This window comes from Anolis sagrei, chromosome 1, assembly GCF_037176765.1.
Source record: "Anolis sagrei isolate rAnoSag1 chromosome 1, rAnoSag1.mat, whole genome shotgun sequence".
Classification (NCBI taxonomy): Eukaryota; Metazoa; Chordata; class Lepidosauria; order Squamata; family Dactyloidae; genus Anolis; species Anolis sagrei.
In genome coordinates, this window is record NC_090021.1 from 276,575,768 (window position 1) to 276,599,464 (window position 23,697).

The following is a 23,697-nucleotide window of genomic DNA, read 5'->3' on the forward strand; positions in this document are numbered from 1 at the left end:
ATGCATGGGCATAGCTACACACAATATTACATGTCTAATGAAAGTAGGTCTTATTAGAGATATTGCAAGTGCACAAATGCAGTTTGGCCAAAATATCAAAAACAGCCCCAGCCTAATTTACCTGCCTGAACGCATCTCCCCCTATGAACCATTGTGGAGATTAAGATCTTCTGGGGAGGCACCTGTTCTCCGCCATTGGCACAAGTGTGATTAGTGAGGACAAGAGAGAGGGCCTTCTCGGTGATTGCCCCCCGGCTATGGAACTCCTTTCCTGGTGAGATCAGATCGGCCCCCTCCCTCCTGTCCTTCAGAAGGATGGTAAAAACTTGGCCGTGGGACCAAGATTTTGGGACACTGCAATAAAGCAGCAATAGGAAACTTTACCAGGCCAATTAGATTTGACAAAGATGACCAAGATGGTTTTAAACAGTGTATTTTAATATTGAGATAAATGTTTTTAATGTTTATGTATGCATATAATGAATTCTTGTCCTGGCATTGAATGTTTGCCGCATATATGCTATGCTCCGCCCTGAGTCCCCTTCAGGGTGAGAAGGGCGGAATATAAATGTTTTAAATAAAATAAATAAATAAATATGTACCTGAGTGCCCACACTTTATCCATCTCATTATTTTAAAAAACTGATAAAGACATCATAGCTTTCCTGGATTGCCACATCTTCCTCAATAATCAAACCACCTCTAGTTGTTTAAAAAATCCTCATAATCTCTTCTGCTTATAAGCACCATTATATCTATGTGATTTAAAATATAATCTAGATAAAACGTATTTCAGATGAGAATGCTTACACAATCTTTTGGAAATATTTTTAAAAAGGAAGTTTGGAGTCCATCTGGATCTGCAAGACAGCTTATCTGTGTCTCAATTATATTTGATCCTTTAGTGAAGGATTACAAAATTGAGAAGGATTGGAGCTATTTAATTCAACCCTCTGAACTAATGCAAAAGCACTTTCCAGTTTCAATTAAATTGGAACAGCTATCAAATTAGAAAAATCTAAACTGTATTTCGTGTAAACTGTGTAACACCCAGCTGAACCCAGCTTATTTTTTCACTCCGGAGTCAACATGCCTAGATAGGGAAAGAGTAAACCATCTCCCATTCCACCTATTTCCCACTCACATTCACAAGGGGAATTTTAAACCCCTTCAAATGTTGTTTGAGTGGCTGAGAATGATAGAAACTGTAGTCAGATACGCTTAGCAAGGACTGGGTTAGGAAATGCTGCTTATCTGTTAATTACTGTTCTGTGCGGCACTTTTCTGCAAGTCACATATGAAAATTTAATTAACCTAAAAGCTAATTCATGTCACCCAAACCAAGATAGTGAATGAAAATATGGATCATCTCCCTCCTTCTGATGAAATCACTGGAGACTTGCCTGTCTCTGAAAAAGATGTAACCCTATGTTAAAAGGCAGGCAGTCTAGGACTTCTGAACCCTGAAGTGTTATATATATAAAACACAAGAGGTATGCCTACTGACCATATGCAGCAGACTACTTTTCTTTGACAAGACTTTGGTAGATAAATCTAGTTCATTTGTAGTTAGATCTGTGTTAACATACTCTTGCCCCTTTATTCTGAACACTTCTGTGTTCAAAAAAATGAAATGATTAAAAATATTCAGTTTTCTATTGCTGGCCCAGTAGCAAAGCTTTCTGAAGAGTTAATTAGAAGGCGGTGGAGAAAAGGAGAAAGAGATGAAGCTTTCGTGCCCACTTAAATATCTACCAATTAAATATCTGCTACTGATAGACTGCTTGGTTGTGTCAAACACAGTCCCTCATTCTCATTTAGTAGCCCATGGCCAAGGCTAAATTAAGGTGGCTAGGGCCCTGGGGCAGTTCTAAAAATAGAGCTCTCCATTTGCATGCATGTGTGCTACTCTTAGAGTGATGGCCTCACAACTAAACCAAAAAATTACATGCAAAGCACAAGAGACATCAACAGAGAAAAACTTCATGTGCTTATCCATTTTCAGCCCTCACAATTTGTGTGTGATTATAACAGCTTGGCCTCATGCATTTTTCACTCAATTACTAAAGTAGCATCCAAAATACTGATGAAACACTGAGAAATTCAGAAAGCAACCGAAGAAGAAGCTGCAGCTTTTCCCATTAAACATTGTGTTACTATCCAATGAGAGGGACATTGCTTCATTGGCACCAACTGAACAACTGAAAACCGAACCACCAGTTCTGTCCATGGCACACTGTCAAAAACCCTGACATGTTCCACACAGTCCTAACGAAGACTAATAATCATATAAAGCAGTGGTTTTCAACCTGTGGGTCCCCAGATTCTTTAGCCTTCAAGTCACAGAAATCCTAACAGCTGGCAAACTGGCTGGGATTTCTGTGAGTTGTAGGCCAAAACATCTGTGGACCCACAGGTTGAGAACCACTGATTAAAAGTTTTGACGCAATATATACATCACTTGTGGGACCAGGGATGTTCATGCTTCTTTTCTAGATATGTGTACCTCCTGTCCCTACATTGTGGAGCTGCATCTCTTCATCTTCATCCTTATGAAATCAACTTGGTTCCTATAGTAACAAATGTATTCCTGACAAAATACGATTAGTTCTAGGTATAGAATTAGAATTTCCTATCATTAGAAAAAAGGGGGGGGGATTACAAGTGGTGACACAGTTGTTTAAACTGCTAAGCTGCAGAACTTGCTGACCGGAAGGTTGGCAGTTTGAATCCATGGGACTGGGTGAGCTCCCATTGTTAGCCCCTACTTCTGCCAACCTAGCAGTTCAAAACATGCAAATGTGAGATCAATAGGCACCACTTCGCCAGGAAGGTAATGGTGCTCCATGCAGTCATGTGGCCACATGACCTAGGAGGCATCTACGGACAACGCTGGCTCTTTGGCTTAGAAATGGAGATGAGCACCACCCCTCAGAGTCGGATTCGACTAGACTTAATGTCAAGCAGAAATCTTTACCTTTTATTATACAAATACACTACAATCCTTGTATCCACAAAACCAATATCTAGTTTCACTTATCACTTAGGGCCTCTTTTACAAACTACACTTCTTCTCTATGCCTCCACTGTTCACTACATTGAAAATTATAAGATTAGATATTGCCCAACACTATACATATTCACACAAGGTCCAGGAATGTATCCCCCTGTAAATACTGAGGCCATACTGTAAGTTCAAATGGGATCTAAATAGTGATCTGAGAGGGGAACACAGGAATGAGAAAGATGGAGGTGAAGTAGACTTCAATCATCTGAGTGACTAGGGAGCAGCAGGGGAGGAACAGGGTTGACTCAAAGGTTTCTTCTAGTCAGATTTTAATTGGGTCAGATAAATGCTTCTAAAATAAGCATGAAAATGGCAGATAATGAAGCTTGTTTTGATATAGGGAAAACATTCCTTGGCTATTTTTAGTAGGCAAGGAAAGACCAAAGTACAAATTATGATGCATGGGGAGGGGACTATTGAAGAAAAATGCCTTCACTAAAGACATTTTTCGTATTGCACTGAAATATAACTTGTCAGTAGGATAGGTGAAGCATTTACGCATGAGTAGCAAGTTGTGCAAAGCTCTGCACATGTTATTAAAAGTTCAGATGGGAATTTGCCACTTTTACCTTAGAATAGATCAATAGTGATTTTAAATGTTTGATATTGGAATAATCAATGGTGGCTAGTAATTTACTGATCAGTTGGACAGTGAATCCACTCTGGATTACAGCCTGAACTTTGAAAGAACTTTCCAAGGTGCTGAAACCTATTTCCCAACTATTTATTTATTTATTTTATTGGCTTGATGTTTATCCCACTTTTTACCTAATATAGGTATTCAATAAAACAATACTAATTAAAGGTAATCCAAAACCACGAAAATTTATAAATATAATATTTAAAATGAACAGCTTATACTGCTAAAATAACATTGCAACATTAAATAAAATGAATTAAAATATAAACAAACCTTAAAATATCAAACATATCACTTTTAAAATACCAACCCTTGACATCTGGCAGAGAAAGGTGAGCAGGGACAAGACCATCCTGGTCTCTCTATTACGGAAGCATCCACTGTGAAGCAACTCTTTCGCTTGCTTTCAGCATCCAAGCCAGGGGGGGAGCTTGAGGGGCTTCATCCCCCCCCCCCCAAATTCTCAGGGTGGTCTGTGAGAAGGCCTTACTGGTGCGTTATTTAAACTGTTAAGTTTATACATATCATGATCTCATCATCATACTCAATATATCCCATATGCATGGGGGTATTGGGGTAATGATACAAAAAGTTTGCTAGGGTAGACCCTCTTTCACTCAGACTCACACCCCCCCCCCCCCCCCCCCGAATCAAAATCCTGGCTAAGGGCCTGATCCAAGCTATTAGGTCTTCTACTTCAGATAACTCCTTTAGAGTTCTGCTTCTTGAACTATGGCTCCTGACCCCAAATGGGATCCCCTAATCTTAATGTTGGGGTCCCAAAAATGGCAACAAAGGGTATCTGATCACCACCTACTGGACATTTTAGATAGTTACATGAATCTGCTGTGCAGTGTTTACAGTGAATTCTGCAGAAAATGTTTCAGCTTTGCTTCATAAAAACAAGTATCAGTTTGTTTAGCAAGCCTTGCAAATGCTAATTTGTTTGCAAGTGGAAAAGTTTAAGAAGCCTTGCTTTAGAATCCTTTAAACAGGCTAAAATGATGGGTATACAATAAAATACAAAATTTCATTAAGGTCCATGACCAGCACAAAGTGGGGCACAAGGGGAAACAGTTCCCTAGCAAAGCAGTTATTAAAAGGCGGATTAGAAACAGTTTGAAATTAAAGTTTTAAAACACAGGTTAATGTAGCAGGTATGGAACCAGGAGGGATGGGGGGAGGGGCTGAAAGGAGGTGTCAAAGCACTGGGGAGGGGGCACTAAAGGGATGGGAAGAGCACATTACAAGTCTAGCTTCATTTCAGCTGTAACAGGGTGTTGCCTTGCAGGGTCAATCATGATTCATCTAATTGTAAGTGCTGCAGCACAAAACTTACCAACACTGTAAGTTATTGTAGTTCTAGAGTCCAAAAACAGCAGTGGGGAGCAATATTTTTGATGCACTCTGGATATTTTAGAATCCATGGTGTAATTAGATTATTATGAAAGTCTCTGTAGAATATGCATTGAACGAACACATGCTTAGTTGTTTCTAAGTGTCCAGACTCACAGGGGCATAATCCCTCCTTGAAGGGGTTTTTTCCAATACCTCTCCTCCTAAAACTATGAGTAAATTTACTGCCCCACTCACAAGATATTCTAACTGCCACTGATAGGCAAGTGAAATCTCTGTCAACTTGTTTATGCACTACAAGAAGAGGAAGCATTTCCAATATGGAAAGTGACTACTATGATTTTGTGGCTGGACAACATAAAGATGACATCATACTAATAACTGCAAATTCAATTTTAGAGCCTGGAAAGCTTCCTTTTAAAAATGTATCTCAATTACTAAGAACCCCAATATCCCTCCCAGCAATCAGTTACCATTATTATTATGATTTTTAAAAGTAATTATTTATTATTTGCCAAAACAACTAAAAACCATTTTAATGACATTCCCTTTCCATCATTTGGTGAGACTGGCCCCTGAATCAATAAAACAAACATTTCAAAGCTATACCACATAAGAAGATATCCTTTGATAACTTACGGTCTTAATATTCCGCCTTCCTTACTGGGGTAATAAATGAATGAAGCTCTGTTCACTCTTACTTTTGCCTCTAAACTTTTGCCAGAGTTTAATTCTAGCATTCTCCTCTGATAGCAAAATCCACTGATGTTACCATTATGTACAGTGGTATAGTAAAGTGGTAAAGTAAAATTATGCTCCTTACATAAAATGACAAAATTAAGATTTACATACTGGGATTTTTTTGGATGAAATATTTTCAGGTAATGGATAACTGAATCCAGGGATGAAGAGGGCCATCTTATAGAACCATAGAATCAAAGAGTTGGAAGAGACCTCATGGGCCATCCAGTCCAACCCCCTGCCAAGAAGCAGGAATATTGCATTCAAATCACCCCTGACAAATGGCCATCCAGCCTCTGCTTAAAAGCTTCCAAAGAAGCAGCCTCCACCACACTCCGGGGCAGAGAGTTCCACTGCTGAACGGATCTCACAGTCAGGAAGTTCTTCCTAATGTTCAGATGGAATCTCCTCTCTTGTATCTCCCTATACAAGTTGAGAGGATCTAAACCATTCAAGTCCAAATCAATTTAATAACTCTTTCAAATGGCAGGAATTTTTTTGAAAAATATATATTGTAGATCCAGTAAAAATAGTATTCCCTCCAAAAATCCCTTGAATCTTGTCACTATAATTCATTCCATTATATGAAGTATTTGCTCATTGAACTTCTTCTAAATCTTGACACATGTCCCTTCCTCTGTAAAATAATAAAGCTACATTCAAAAAGGGGGGAATGTTTAACCTGAGATTATCACATTTTATATGAGAGTGGATTAAATACACATTCATTTTAAACCTAAGCACATTCCTTTAACTTTGCATGATTTAAATCTAGTGAGAAAATGAAGGTTCTCCTAACTTGTACCCCTTACAAACATTAGACACTAGTTGCAGTTTTAGTTAAGAACTTCTTAAAAAACATCACCATCCACTCTTTCCTTTCTTCTTTGTCTATGATCCACATGAACTCCTTCATATTTGCCATTAGATTCCATTCAGGCAAACTAGGCTCACAAGTAGATACAACAAATTGAATCAATGTTACTTGCACCCCACCCAAGACTAGATTTCTGCAGGCTTACACAAGTCTCTTGGGAGGTTATGTAATTGCACACATTCAACAACTGTTATAATAATAATAATGACACATCCTATATTATCACGATTTTTAAAAAACACAAGAATACAATCTGTGTTTATATAGCAGGATATTTTTACTCTGGCTTTCCATCTTCTGTGTAGCCTTAAATGATCTGGAGAGCTTTAGAGCAGCTTTCCTCAAATTTCTTCAGATTTTTGAGCTTCAATTCCCATTATTCCATGTCACCACTACAAAGATTCAGGAAGATTCAGAGATATCCAAAATATCTGGAAGATGCTGTGTTGGGGAAGGCCCAGTACAACTCTTCCAGCTGTCTTGATCTGAAAGGGATGATCCTGGATTGTTCCACTTCTTCAGGTTCTTTTAAAACATTGTGACGGCGTGAGTGGTGCCACCTATGTATAGAACTGTTAGTTGTAAGATTTAAACTGTAGTATTATGCTTAATCCTGCCCCTTTTTACCTTGCTTGTGTACAGTTGTATGGATTGATTGCTTGTAGCTGTCAGTCAGTACTGTTTGGCTCCACCTCTTCCTGCAAGAGGGGAGAACTTCCTTTTCTTTTCATTCTGCCTTTAGAGATCATACCACATGGATGTGAGTAAAAGACTTCATTCTTAAGGACCCTGATTTAAGTTACCTCTTAGCACCAGTTCTGAGGTTTTACCCCTGGGATTCATGCTTTATGTCCAGGTCATCCTGGACAATTATTGAGGAGACCCAGGCGCCTTCAAGCCGGTTCTTTTGGCACCAAAGGAAGATCCTGAATCTTCAAAGCATTGGCCATCTGAACTGGGGTTGTGGTTTGCTCCAGCATTCACAGCCATTGAGGAAGGAGGAAACTTGGTGAGGCTTCTCAGCTTCAAACCCCTTGGACCCAGGGCCAATTGAGACTGTAAAGTATGTTTTCCTTCACCCCTCTAAAGTTTTCCAGTTCATTACTTTAAAGAAATGACTTTGTGTTCAATAAAACTTATTTTGAGCTATTTATATCGTTTTGGGTTTTTGTTAGTTCCAGTTTCCTAAAGGGGGGCAAGAAGCAATCCCTTGGGGGGAAAGTGCCACGTCCATCCCTCCTTCATTAAGACTAATAGCCCCCAAGCGCGACGGCACAAACATTTATTTATTTATTTAACTCTATTTGTATCCCACCTTTCTCTACCCCAAAGAGGACTCAAGGGGGCTTTACATATGACAACTATTCAATGCCTTTGGACAACCAACAGTTGGAATACACTTAAGTTAAAAATTAAAATTAAATACACATCAAAACATATAAAACATTGTATTCACTATTAAAATCACACCATCCTCAATCATAATCCGGGGCCATTCCAAAGATTCATTGCACAAATTTTGAGGTTATTATTATACTATAGATAAATCTCCAAAGGCTTGACTCCAGAGCCAGGTTTTCACTTTCCTTCTGAAGGCTGGGAGGGAGCTGCTCTAATATCACTGAGGAGGGAGTTCCACAGCTGAGGGGCCACCACTGAGAAGGCTCTGTCTCTCATTCCCACCAGCCGTGACTGCTACGGAGGCAGGACTGAGAGCAGGGACTCTCCAGATGATCTTAATCTGTGATGGTTCATAGGAGGAGATAGGTTCAGACAAGTAAGGGGGATGTAGGTTAACTACAACTCCTATAAATCCCTCCAAAAACCTTCAGTATTTATTTATTTATTTTTGGTCATGCGGGTTCTGTTGTCAAGTTAGTTCCAGACTCATCACTGGTCAAGTTCAGAGTGTGCCTAGATTGCAGGTGAAGAACACTTCCCAGGACCTACAACTCTCCAAACCTCTCTAGAATGTTCAGTTGCTGATCAATTCCTCTGTTTGCTCTGTGTCATAGAAAAGAATAGAAGAGTATCCCTGTTTCTCTTGCCTCCTTACACATTCCCTCTAATTTATTTATTTATTATTATTTATTTGGTAGTTTTGTATGGTAGTCTTCTCACCTCCATTCGAGAGACTCGGGCCAGTTTCCAACATCAATATTACAGACCGTCATTAAAACGTCATATTTCTAAATCACACTAAAACATTAAAACATTGAAACAATTAAAATGGCAAAAATACAATCATATGATTGCAGTGGTCAGTCGTCATCAAAGTCATTATTCGTCGTCATCCATCCATATCACAGGATCATGGCTCATTCGTTGAATGCCAATCCCCAAAGCCAGGTTTTCACCTGTTTCCTGAATGTTAAGATCGAAGGGGCAGTTCTGATCTCCAGTGGAAGGGAGTTCCAGAGTCAAGGGGTCTCCACTGAGAAGACCCTGTCTCTCGTCCCCACCAGCTGCGCCTGTGAGGCCGGTGGGATCGAGAGCAGGGCCCCTCCAGATGATCTTAGTAATCTTGATGGCTCATAGGGGAGGATACGTTCGGACAGGTAAATTGGGCCGGAGTCGTTTAGGGCTTTATAGGTTAAGACCAGCACTTTGAATTGTGCTCGGAAGCTGACTGGAAGCCAGTGGAGCTAACTTCTGCTTACTTCAGTCATTGCAAACTGTTGAAACTGAAAAAGGAGTTAGCACTCAATTAATTCAGCAAGGTACAGTAGAGGACTGGCTGTAATCTTTTCCTTCCCAGTAAACTCATGCAAAAGCAATCTGCTTCAGCCTCTTTCAGCTGAAGTGTTCTTCCTCATTAATAACCTTTGACCATATTCTGATGTTGATTGTACAAATATGTCCCAGTTTTAATCTGTAAAAGGTTGGAGAGCATGATCGTTTCTGCTGGACTATTAGAGGTGAGACCTACTATATCCTTCCTGGTTCCATATAATCACTCCACACTTGTGAATCTGGTTAAAACTAGACCTGTTTGACTTTCCCACAATACAATAACTGTCTCCTATATACTCACCCTAAAATAATTTACATATCCTCAGACTTCTAGGATGAAAGGGGTAGATCTCTCAGGCCACAGAGATCTAGATTTTCAGATTCAGCTGCAGGTGGTTGTAACAGTATAAGCTTTTTGTTTTTCTTAGAAGTACTTTCTCAGACACTCTGTGCTTAGGCAGAATTGACAGTTTTCTGATGGAAAACAAAGCTTTAGAATAATCAGATGTGAATGCCAGTCTAATGTCAGTTATTCCCCAAGAAGCGTTTCTCACAAGTCCGCATTCCAAGATTGGACTTCTGTGCATGCTTACAAAGAAGAAAGTCCCACTGAAGTCAACCACTTTCTGTAAAGATAACAAGGCACTGTCAGCTTGCGAAATCCTGCAGAAGTGCAAGCATAAGCTGTGCCCTTTTTCAAACTCTGATTTCAGCCTGAATTTCAACCTGTTATCTTTTATATGGCAGGATCAGGAGTTTCTGATTTTTAAAAAAGAAGGACAGCAGACTCCTCCACCTCCAATTTAAAGCACATAACACCTAAAGGCATTTGTTCTCTTGAGAAATAAGACAGAAAATTCTACAGGTGCATCTTCCTCTTCTCAGCATTGACACACAATGATGAATTAAATATATAGCCAATCTTCTGCCATTTTTGGCATCCCAAAGTTCCTGTTAAACCCAGCTGCCATACCTGGCCTAACAGTGGAACAACTGTTACAGAGAATATTGCTGCTATGCTGCTGTACCTGTGGATCTAATCCCTGTATCTGTACTGAAATTTGATCAGCGAGCTGCACTTAATTATGTATCTTCTGTCTTTCACATGAGAAATTAGATACTTCCAAATGGTTTAAATGATACTGGAAAAGTGTTCCTTTTTCAATATAATATTGTGCCCCTGTTGGGAGCATTATTCCTTTCTGAGTTTTCACAGGAACCAGTATGTGTGCACATGCTTATGTGTGATAGAGATACACATCAGTAAAAAAAAAAGTTTACACTCCCAACTCCACATATCCCTTAAGTGACACATATCCTTAGCATACAGTTCCCAGGTGAAGTGAATGCCAGGCCACAATCAGGGACAAAAATGTGAAATGAAGTACGCATGGAACTGATACTACTGGAGAACTGCTGGCACCAAATAACATCACAAACAGCTAACACAATATATCTCAACAGTATACTTCATTGATTTGATTTTGCTTGGAAGCCAAGGTTCCCTGAAACAGACATACCAATATAACTGCCTTGAGACTTGTAGATTTCCATAGAGCTCTCTTATTCTCCAGGCTACTATCATTATTCTGTGTTTGTAAGACTCAACAGCTTTACAGTATAAAAAATTGTGCAACTGTGAAATAATGGCTGTTCTCTTGACAGTCATTGAAACACAACTCACTGCATGCAGAAACCTTCTCTCTACTACTCTGGGTCATACAGCTTAAGACCTTTTCTCTCTCTCCATAACTGGATGAAGTAAGAGAAGGTGGCTATGTAAGATGTTGTTTCTATCCCCTAAATTTAGAATTGTTGTTGTTTATTCATTCAGTCACTTCCAACTCTTCTTGACCTCATGGACCAGCCCACGCCAGAGCTCCCTGTTGGCTGTGGCCACCCCAGTTCCTTCAAGGTCAAGCCAGTCACTTCAAGGATACCATCCATCCATCTTGCCCTTGGTCAGCCCCTCTTCCTTTTTCCTTCCATTTCCCCAGCACCATTTCCTTCCATATCTCCAGCATCATTGTCTTCTCGTGTGGCCAAAGTACTTCATTTTTGCCACTAATATCCTTCCCTCCATTGAGCAGTTGGGCTTTATTTCCTGGAGTATGGACTGGTTTGATCTTGCGGCCCAAAGCACTCTCAGAGTTTTCTTCCAGCACCACAGTTCAAAAGTGTCTATCTTCCTTCACTCAGCCTTCCTTATGATCCAGCTCTCACATCTATAGGTTACCTCAGGGAATATCAATGCTTTAACTATGCAGATCTTCATTGCCAGTGTGATATCTCTGTTCTTCACTATTTAGAATACCACAGATAAACCTAGTACTTGTTGATCAAACTCCACAATACAAATTGACTGGTCAATGCTGTATCCTGATCCCTACAAATAGCTGATATAAGTTCTATTTGAAGACACATGATACATTTTAGGTATTAATATGGTGAGGGTAAACTGTGCCTCCCAGAACCATTCAAGGGTCATCTTTTTTTAAAAAAATGCCCTCAGATGATTTCTAGGGGGCATATTTTGCCCTATTCACCTCCACCACCCCCCAGCCATTGTAGGAAGGCTTAAAAAAACTAGATGCAAACCATAAATGACCAAACATTTTTTAAATAGGCTTCTCTTGCATTCCAAAATGGCCCATGGAAACTACCATGGTGGTAACCATATCTAAGGACCTTGCTTACCCAGGGTCTCCTAGGAGGGTAATGCAGACCAATGGTCTTACATGGATTTCCATTAAAGGTTAATGCATAGAAAGAGACACCACACAACCAACCAAAAATGCCCAAACCAGAAAACAAAAAATCTAATGGAGCTGTTTACAAACACATGTATGGCTCATTAATGAAGAAGAATATAAAGAAACTTTTATACTAAAGCACTGCAACCATGAAGCTTGAGGAAAGAAACATATACCTGAGTCAGGCTATTGGTCCTTTCATTGCCAACCTGGACTTGCAGCAGCTCTCCTTCCCTTGAGATCCATGGTGATCTCCCATCAAACACTAACTAGTCTAAAGCCTTGCTTGGTTTTCAACAAAATTTGAAATTGGTTGTTTTCAGGCTGTCATGGTGATATGCTATATGTTTACTAGAAATTCAAGATCCACTAACAGGCGAGTAACATACATTCCAAGTATAAAGATCAGTGGTGTCCTTCAGCTGGTTATTACCAAGTTTGATTTGTCAAATTCCTTGTTGCGGGGATGGAAAATGAGAAGTCTGTTGTGCTCCCCCCCCCTCCCCACACACAACTTGGCAGTAACCGTGATTTGTTCCTAGCCAACTACTCTTGCAACAACTTCTGCAACAAGCCAAATCCTTTCCCAGACAGCCCTAGTTGTCCAGGAGTGACCCATGCAAAGAAAAGTAATAGAAGAGAAGAAAAGGGCCAGCAGCTCCCATTAGGAAAGGAAGGACAGGCAAGAAAAAGAAAAAAAAAGAAAGGGAGAGAAGCCCTAGCACTGTTCCCTCCTCTTCCCCCTACTGCAGGCATCTACACATTTTTCTCAAAACAATGACTCATATTTCCATTGAAAAAAAATGGTTTACATGGACATATTCTGGCAAAAATGTAGAACTGGTAGTTAATTAATTTGAATGACATTGCTGATTAGAATTAGAATGCCCGGACTGAATATTGCTCACAGTCCTTCCAACCATGGTTACCCTTAACTTTATTTTTGCAGAATTTTAATGCACAGGGGAATAATTTTCTTTCTGCTCTTAAAAAGCCACTGGGGGTAAGAAGCACTCCTGTCACCCACATTCTACTGAGATATATAAACTGAAGGGTAGCAAGTTGTTACTACAAGGCAAGTAAAAATATTTGTTGTACAACAACATGACATGAGGGCCATGTCATATTGTTGTTACTATTTCTTACACCCCTCTCCTCATGGATCCAGACGGAGAACAACAGATTAAATTACAGCATATGGCATCAGTTAAAAATGTATAAAGCAGTTTAAAAGAACATATAAATCCAATACATGTTCAAACAATTGCTCCATAGTTTAAGTACAAGGTTGAACTAGTTGAATTTAATTGAATTGTGATTTTTCCACAAACCTTTGATGGCTACTCGATTTCAGAAGACAGCTGTGTCAAGTGATTTTGTCACAGAACTCTACCACTAAACCTTCATAGTATTTGCCAGATGTAAAAAATGCAAAGCAATATTTCCACAATGGGAAGTCACCAGATCTTCCTTCTTGGTTATAATCCCTAATTATACTGTAAATACTGCTTTGTTGTGTGTGCTTTTCCTATATGGAATTACCAGAGCAAAGGAAGGACTTGAAACCTCCCAGCTGCATCCTTTCACAGAAACATCTGAGAACACATTTCTAAGAACACAATAAATATTACAAGGAGGGTCAAACAGAAATGGTGTTTTTATCTACATCTTAAATGTCATTGCAGTGTCAAAGCTGGAGGAGACATTACACAGCTCAAGGTTAATCTGTGAACTTTGTTGCTGATTGAAGATCTCTGACTCTCTCTGCTTAAACTGCTTGATTCAAAACAAGATGTTCTGAAAATAAAGATAGTCCCTGAAATATCATCTCAGGACATAGATTTGCTTGTTGTTCATCACTTTCCAGTTGAATTCAACTTATGACAGCACCATGAATGATAGATGTCCAAGTCACCCTATCATCAAAAAGCCTTGCTCGGGTATGGCAAACTCAGGGCTGTGGCTTTCTTGAGTGAGTATTTGTTTAGAATGCAGTCTTCCTCTTTTCCTACTTTACAAAGCATTTATTTTGATACTTAGTTGTTTTTTTCTCATGATGTGGTACAATAGCCTCACTTTGGTTATCTTGGCTTCTAAGGAAGGTTTGTCCTGATTTCTGGGGCCCATTTATTCATCTTTTTAAGAGTCCATAGTTACCACCAAACTCTTCTCCAGTTTCAGATCTCAAATGAGTTAATTTTTTCAGATTTTTATGGTCCAGATTTCATAATGATACATAGAAATAGGGAGTAGGATGACACTGATCATCTTGATTTTTGATTCAGTAATATATATTTAGTAGTCATTAATATATCTTCCTTAATAGCTGCCCTTCTGATTTTTGATTGCAATCTCATACTAGAACTATGGTATACAAAATCTTGTCTTCACTGTCTCTAGAGTTATGTGAATCTTTTGTGACTAATATTTTTTTTGTTTTCTTAATGTTCAACTGTAACTTTCTACCATGACTTTCTTCAGTAATTGCTCAAAGCCTTTGCTATTTTCTGCTAGTTGTATGGAGTCATCTGCATATCTTAAACTGTTCATGTTCCTTTCTCTGAGTCTGGTTTATGTTTATGTTCATCATACAAATTAAATAAACAGGATGGTTAAATGCAGCCTTGCCTGACCCCCTTGGCAGCTGAAAACCTTTCAATTTATCTGGGGTAGAAATCAAGAGCTAAGGGGAAATATGGATTCCATTCTCCAAGAGGCAACTGACATGTTACTACAGAAATATATATTAAGGGTGCTATGTAAATAAGCAATGCTAATAAATATGATAGATTCTGCTGCATGGCTCTCCTAATATTTGATTAGGTCATTCTGTAGAAATGCATTCAAGTTAATATTATCCATGACAGAACTTTGGGAAATGAGATAACTAGAAACGTCAGGAGAGAATGCTTCTAGAACATGGCCATACAGCCCAAAAAACCTACAACAACCCAGATAACCAGAGGTTAACAGCAGTTATATACCAAGGCTTATTAGTCTTAGCATCCCCTTCCTTGGATTCCACTATTTATCTCTATTAACACTAACCGGTTTGCACAATAACGCCATTATTGACAAAACATTGGCAGTCCAGGCTTTTAAATCTCCAGCTACAGAGAAACTGGAATTGGAAATCACCTTCTCAGAGCTGTTGATGCTTCCATATACAGGTTCCTGCCATTTCCATAATGCCTCTGAGAGCTCAGTATACTTCAAGACAAAATGCCAGCACCTATACACAACATCAAAGCTACTTACCAAATGTACAAGGTCATTATTTCAGACTTCAAATTCCAGTATAGTAGGCCCTCAATTTTCCAACTTTCATTGGGGTTAGGAGTGCAGTGCACTCCAAAGTTGGGAAGACCACATATTTTAAAAAGTACTTTTTAGAAGACTGCTTTACAAATCTCTTCAGGGATACTCTATAGTCAAACTTACCCTACAACTCTGGAGGACCTAAAGAACCCTTGAATGATGTTCTCTCTAGGAATCTCTAGGTCCTCCAGCACAATTCTTTGATCACTTTCTGACATAAATTGATGTACAGTTGCACCTGAGGGCCTAGGTTCCTAAAGAGACCATATTAATAAAATGTGCAAAAGATAAGCCTACAAATGTGGAGGGCTAAGTGCATATCCATGAGATGAAGGAAAAAGGTAGTCATACAATCCAACTGTTTCAAATTATAAAAAAAGAAGAAGCTCATTGCATTAGATTATTATCTCATTATCTTCAAAGGTACTGAATATTCCAGAGGGTTGTAAAAAGATTGCTCATGAATCCATCTCACCCCCAAGAACCTAGAACAGTGTTTCTCAACCTGGGGGTTGGGACCCCTGGGGGTGCTCCGAGGGAGGTGTTAAAGGGGTTACCAAAGACCATAAGAAAACACAATATTTCTGTTGGTCATGGGGGTTCTGTGTGCCAGGTTTGGTTCAATTCCATCATTGGTGGAGTTCAAAATGCTCTTTGTAGGTGAACGATAAATCCCAGCAACTACAACTCCCAAATGTCAAGGTCTATTTCCCACAAACTCCACCAGTGCTCACATTTGGGCATATTGAGTATTTGTGCCAAGTTTGGTCCAGATCCATCATTGTTTGAGTCCACAATGTTCTCTAGATGTAGGTGAACTGCAATTCCAAAACTCAAGCCCAATGCCCACCAAACCCTTCCATTGTTTTCTGTTGGTCATGGGAGTTCTGTGTGCCAGGTTTGGTTCAATTCCATCATTGGTGGAGTTCAGAATACTCTTTGATTGTAGGTTAACTATAAATCCTAACAACTACAATTCCCAAATGACTAAATCAAGCCCCCCAACCCCACTAGTATTCAAATTTGGGCCTATCAGGTATTTGTGTCAAATTCTGTCAAGTGAATGAAAATACATCCTGCATATCAGATATTTACATTACGATTCATAACAGTAGCAACATTAGTTATGAAGTAGCAATGAAAATAATTTTAAGGTTGGGGGTCACCATGACATGGGGAACTGTATTAAGTGGGTGCAACATTCAGAAGTTTGAGAACCACTGACCTAGAGGTTACTATTGTATGAACTCTATGACAAATGGCCCGAAAATGTTTCCTTTTGGACCATAGCTCATTTAGTCAACATGGACAGGGGAATTGTGGCCAAAACAAGTTTTCAAAGTTGTACACACAGTACCGAAGTACCAGCATATGCATACCAGGTACAGTTTTTACATATGAAAAACAATAATAAGGGATACTCATTTTCTTATATAGATTTAACTAAGCAACAAGGATAGATAATTAAATCAGAAAGAAGTATGGTTAAAAATGAAATCTTTTGCATGTCTTTTGCCTCAAGTTCCCACTGGTTGATATTATTATTATTTATTTATTATTACACTTGTATACCGCTAATATCTCAGCCTAAGTCGGCGACTCATTGCGGTTTACAACATCTAAAACAACAATATTCAATTTAAAAACATAAAAACACATATAAAATACAGAATTACTGGGCCACCAATAACAATCCAAATGCATCTCGTAACTGGAATCACAATCCAAATTCGTCGTCTGTAATTACCAATCCTTAATCGTCAAATTCGTTTCGTCGGATTATCCGAATGCTTGTTCAAACATCCATGTCTTTAGTTTTTTCCGAAACGCCATCAGCGAGGGGGCTGACCTTATCTCTATAGGGAGGGTGTTCCAAAGCGGAGGGGCCACCACAGAAAAGGCTCTGTCTCTCGTTCCCGCCAGCCGCACCTGTGAAGCCGGCGGGATAGAGAGCAGGGCCTCCCCAGAAGATCTTAGGGTCCTGGCAGGCTGATAGGCTGAGATACGTTCGGATAGATAAGTTGGGCCAGAACCGTTTAGGGCTTTAAAGGCCAACGCCAGCACTTTGAATTGAGCCCGGTAGCAGATCGGCAGCCAGTGGAGCTGATACAGCAGAGGAGTTGTGTGCTCCCTGTGCCCCGCTCCTGTTAGTATCATGGCTGCCGCCCGTTGGACTAATTGGAGCTTCCGGACCATCTTCAAAGGCAACCCCACGTAGAGAGCGTTGCAGTAATCAAGGCGGGATGTAACCAGAGCGTGGACTACCGTGGCTAAGTCAGACTTCCCAAGGTACGGTCGCAGTTGGCGCACAAGTTTTAACTGTGCGAATGCTCCCCTGGTCACCGCCGAAACCTGGGGCTCCAGGCTCAGCGATGAGTCCAGGATCACACCCAAACTGCGAACCTGCGTCTTCAGGGGGAGTGCGACCCCGTCCAACACAGGTTGTAACCCTATACCCTGTTCGGCCTTACGACTAACCAGGAGTACCTCTGTCTTGTCTGGATTCAATTTCAATTTGTTCGCCCCCATCCAGATCGTCACAGCGGCCAAGCACCGGTTCAGGACCTCGACAGCCTCCTTAGTAGCAGGTGGAAAGGAGTGACAGAGTTGGACATCATCTGCATACAGATGGCATCGCACTCCGAAACTCCGGACGATCTCGCCCAGCGGCTTCATGTAGATGTTAAACAGCATGGGAGATAGTATTGAACCCTGAGGAACCCCACAAGACAAAGGTTGTGGAGTTGAGCAGGAGTCTCCCAGTAACACCATCTGAGACCGACCCTCGAGGAATGAGTGGAGCCACTGCAGGACAGTGCCTCCAAGACCCATCCCCGCGAGGCGTCCCAGAAGGATACCGTGGTCGACGGTATCGAAGGCCGCTGAGAGGTTGAGCAGCACCAACAGGGACACACTCCCCCTGTCGAGCTCCCGACGCAGATCATCCACTAAGGCGACCAAGGCTGTCTCGGTACCATGCCCCGGCCTGAAGCCAGACTGTGCCGGATCCAGAAAATCCGTGTCTACCAAGAATGCCTGGAGTTGTGAGGCCACCACACGTTCCATGACTTTGCCCAAAAAGGGGAGATTGGAAACAGGCCGATAGTTGACGAATTGAGTGGGATCCAGTGATGGTTTCTTCAACAGCGGTTTTATCACAGCTTGTTTTAAACTGGCTGGAATTTTGACCTCCCAGAGGGAGGCATTAACCACCACCTTCACCCACTCGGCCAATCCCCCTCTGGCCTCCTTCAGAAGCCAGGATGGGCAGGGGTCTAGGATGCATGTGGTAGCTCTCATTCCTCCAAGCACCTTGTCCACATCCTCGGATTGAACCAATTGAAATGAATCCATCAAAATCGGACAAGCAGATGCTCGTGTTACATCCTCAGATACTGCCGTTAATATGGTATCCAGTCCAGAGCGGATCAAAGCGACTTTGTCTGCGAAGAACTGAGCAAAAGCTTCACAGCGAGCTGCCGAGTCATCAGGGCACCCATCCTGGGTGGTGGGTTTTAATAGGCCTCTGACAACTCGGAACAGTTCAGCCGGACGGTTCTTTGCAGACGCAATAGTGGCTGCGAAGAAGGTCTTCTTTGTGGCTCTTATTGCCGCGGCATATGCCCTTAAAAAGGACACAAACCGTGTTCGATTTGGCTCGCTCGGATAAGCATTTAAAACCAAGGTGTCCCACGGCAGTTGATTCTATCCAGCGATGTCTACTACACCATACTAGTCCATGGCTTCCTTGGAGAAAGGACATTATATTTCTCCTAGTAAATCCAAAGAATTAATCAATGCTATATGCTAAAGGTGGCTGAGCAAGCACTGTTGTTTTTTTTTGTTTTTTTAAAAACAAAACCTCCTGATAACCTTGCTTCAGTTAAAACATAAGCAAAACATTTCCTCCCACTGTTGCCATTAGTATTAACACTTGTTTGAAAAGTTACTTTGTGTCAGGTTTAGCTTTCCAATATCTCACCACCTCTAGCTCATTGCTCTGCTCAACCCCTCCTTACTGTTCAGTGAAGCAAAAATAAATAATTCAACTTCTTCTTGTGCCAAAGTGCAACCCATTATATTTTATTCTGTGCCAAGGGTGGCCAACTGCAGCCCTCTGGGTATATTTGCTTGCATGCTATCAGCCTTAATAATTCCTTCTGAACAATCACTGTCTGTTTCCAGCCTACATAGCTAGAATCCTGGTGGTGGAGACCCTTTTGGCTGATGTGTTGTCTCCTTCTTCCAAAAGACAGCAGCATGGGGACTGCCTTACCATATGTAACTGTCTATAAGTTGCCTTTACATATAAGTTAAAGGAAGGTTTGAGGGATTTTGATATGGCCTGTGGATAAGTTGAGGACAATTCCATAAAAGGAGGGAGCTCTCTCTACTTTCCCCATCACAGTGCTGCCTCTGGCTTTTTCAATGCCGTGGCAGGAAAACAGAGGCATCTCTTTGCCATTTCCTCTCAAAGGTGTGTCAAGAAAATAGAAGGGATCAGTGCTTCCTTTAGGTTTTCTTGAGATGAACTAAGACTTTTGACACTCTATTAAGAGAAGGGGATGGTTCTTTTGTTCTTTTCTTTTTTGACAAGAGTTAAGGTACAGTACTTATATTGACCTGTGGATAAGTTAACTCAGGTTTTTGGATTGACCTTTTGACTAAATTTTCTAGACTTATACATGAGTATATACAGTAAGTCAACTAAGCAACCAAAAAGACAAGAAAGTCAATTCTCAGCAGGAATCATGTGTACATGACTCTGCCACTATGACCCATATACTGACATCACAACATACTGGCATTTTCTAAGAACTTTCTATTGGCTATCCATTTTTTATTCAAATAGTTCATGACTGGAAGCTTTTCTGCTCCATACAAACCTGGCATTCATATTGAGCAGATGAGAAACTTTAGAGAAACAGGAAGTAAATATAGAGATGTAAATAGTTAAAAGTGCTTTCAAAGTGGTTTTAAAACACATGGAGATTATATGCTTGTTTTATGTAAATGTGGCTTCTTATCTGAATCTAGGTTCTTAGTTTGTTGATTAAATTGTACATGTCTATTTGTTTCAACTTGTGTGTCTGCCTGGACACACAAATCTTACTTTAGAAATGTTTTGCAGTACTCACAAGTCAGAGAAACAAAATAAAAAATAACCCAGGAAGAACGAAGAAGCAACAGTGTAAAGGAGGGAGGGAAGTCTCCAGTTCTGTTTACTGAAGCTCACTATTTACTTGCAAGAAGTTCTGAACAGAGAAGACCATTCACAAGTGAGATCACACCTGCAGAATGAAGTTGAATAGTGTCTCCTGTCATGTCTGAGTTTTACCATTGCTGGTTGCATACATAAAACAAACCACTGAGCAAAGAGCACAGTACTTTGAAGTAGCAACTATGCCTTTTTTCTCCCCCAAAGTAAGTACAGACACTTGATCTTTATTAGGACCTTAGCAGAGTGAGGGTGAATGAGGAGACAGTCACCAGAAAGGAGGTCTTTTCTGCAGTTGTTTCAGAATTATGAAACACAAACCATGTGCTATGTTACTTCTTGGGAAAGGCATTTTATTCAACAAAACATCTGAAATCACTTTTATGTAGTTTTTAAACATTTGGATTTATACTGTCACTTTCATTTTTGGAAACTACCATGGGAATAGTTTTGCAGAAAGGTAGTCAAAAATATGATAACAAACAGTACTTTCTCATATGCTGGACGATGAAGATACCATTGGTTCTAAGAACACCTTGAAGGCATGACATATTTTTGACACTCCTTGCGTAGGCAACCAATCCAAGGCCCACGGGTAGCCATCAGCTTCATGTCATGCAGGTTGGGGAAAATGTAGAGAAAGAGGAATGGATGGAAGAAGAAATGAGGGTGAGGTGCTCACTAAGTAATGGAAGAACAATGCAAATGATAAGGGGGAAGTGAAGCTAAACATTGGGAAGAAGAGAGAGAAGGCTATATCAAAAAAGAGAGGGGAAACTGAAGTCAGCCCCAGTTGCTTTGCTCCAGTTCTGTCTGTGTTGGAAATAGCAACCTTCTCAAGCCTCCACTAGTTGTTTTGTATATAATTGCTTACTGTATTGTATATGTGTGCATTGGTATGCAATTTTACTTTAACTCTTTGTTGTGGGAGGGGCTGGAGACATTGTGATCAGAACCAGGCTTGTTCAGGACTCAAAACTCCATTTTAGAACAGTATGCTTAGAGATTTCAATGTAGGAACTATATGCTTTAGACTTCAACAGGAACAGTATGCTGTGCAGAAGCCATTAGACTTCACTGGACTTTCAGAATAGACAGAGACACTATTAGACTCTCAGAACAGAGAGAAGCTCTAGATTATGGACTGTTGCTTATAAGATGCCCTGTTTTACCTACAAAGAGAAACTACTTCAAATCTACTTGTAACTGGATTGATAAGCAAAGTACCTGTATGCTGAATACATGAAGTTTGTGAGTAAACCAACTATGTTACTTTTAAATAAGTCTACTTATTTTTGTCTCTTGAGAGGATGATTTAAAGGCAAATATATTTTAAGGAAGAGTAGATATTTTGGGGGAACTAAAAAGAATACTTCTGAAGCTTTGCTGAATATATATTTTTGTGTATTGGCATATCTTTATCTCTCACAGTTCAAAAAGATATTTAGGACATCAATTTAACAGCTGAAAAACCCAATTGCCTTGCATGAACACTGGTGAATGCCACTTTCCCAAAAAGGTTATTACACTAACAGATCATGCTTTTACCAAGAGGTTATGGCATCATTTTTCAAAAGGTTGTGATTTTACCCCTTTTCAAAGATCATAAAATCTCCAAAAGATTCTGGAGATTTCCATTTTTCCAAAAGTCTGCCACCACCAACTGCCCCCCAACAAATTCTAACCCACTGAATGTGGCCCTTAGCAGAAAAAAGGGCACCACCTCTGCCTCTGAACAGTAACACTGCTGGCAACAGCCCTGTAAGGCAGGACAACATCTCAACACTACCATATTACAGTGGAATAATCAAAACCTGGAAGCTGGATAACCTAAAAGAGGTAAAATATGTACACTCAGTCTCTCATTTGTAGGTTTGACTTTTGAGGATTTGATTAAAGCTTTCTCTTAAATAATAATAACAACAACAACAACAACAACAGCACTTTATTTATAGGTTGCTCTACCTCCCTAAGGGAACACCCTAAATACTCCAGTGTGGTTTTATGATCCACACTGATAACAGACTCTTGTTGGAGAAGCTGATAACAGACTCTTGTTGGAGAACCTAGAGATTTCTAGAAAAGGGCTCTCTTAGGATTAAGAAATGTTTTTATTTGCATTTTCCCCTCTTTCATGTGAATTTTGCACCCCAGCAAATGTGGAGGACTGATTATACTCCCCATCCCAATTCATTCTTTTCATCTGCCTTAAGTCGCCTTCAGGCTTGCGAAAGCCAGGATAGAAATATCGTAAATAAATAAATAAAAGCTTTTTCACGCTTTTCTGATCGCTATCGTACTTCAGAGTGTTAGATGCCTCTGTGCATAAAACGAACCAGCATAAATGTTCATCAGACAAAGAAAGACAACATGTGCTAGAAGAACTCCCCTGACAGAAACAAAGAAGACATAGATTGGCTGCTACAAGAAACGTGCGCATTGCTACCCAAGCCAACAAAAGGCCACACCTACTTCACTCTTCTTGGGATGGATGCCTTAAAATTTAAGTAGTAAAGGTACCATCCACGGTAGCCTGCTGTGGGAGAAGATTTGGGCTGGTTAAAAAGGAATACCCAAAAGCTGCTTAAGGGAAGGGAGAGAATCTTCCTTGGATGAGGGAGGAAAGAATTAAAGAGAACAGATCTGAATGCTGAAATGCCCCATATTGCTGAAATGCTCAAGGGTTTTAATATTCAGGTTTAAAGGAAGAGGGTGAAGGGGACGAAGTAGGGACAGGGGTGATGCTTTCTTTTAGAACAGTGCCCTGACATGTAGGGGTCTCTTTCAACATCACAGCTGTGCCAGTTTGCTGATGTTGCAACATGAGCACAAAGAGGAAAGAGACAAAGGAAAACTCCTCTCTCCGCCCCTCCAAGTCATTCCTACCGTGCCGGGATGATCCTTGGCTGATGCAGGAAGCATCTGGCAAAGAGCAAAGTGCCACAAGAAGACACAATGCAGCCGGATACGTGTCGGTACATATATAATTACAAA

General features: G+C 40.3%; 1 protein-coding gene across 3 annotated transcripts in view; it reads right to left on the minus strand.

Moving 5' to 3' along the window:
• TP53I11 (tumor protein p53 inducible protein 11) overlaps positions 1-23,697 on the minus strand; it is a 64,603-nt gene that overhangs the window by 38,300 nt on the left and 2,606 nt on the right. The window contains exon 1 of one of the 3 annotated variants that reach the window (XM_060764345.2): positions 23,399-23,402. The exons of the other annotated variants lie outside the window; for them this stretch is intronic. The gene's annotated coding sequence lies outside the window, so the exon portion shown is untranslated. Of the gene's footprint in view, positions 1-23,398; positions 23,403-23,697 lie in introns of those variants that run through there. 3 annotated transcript variants of the gene reach the window in all.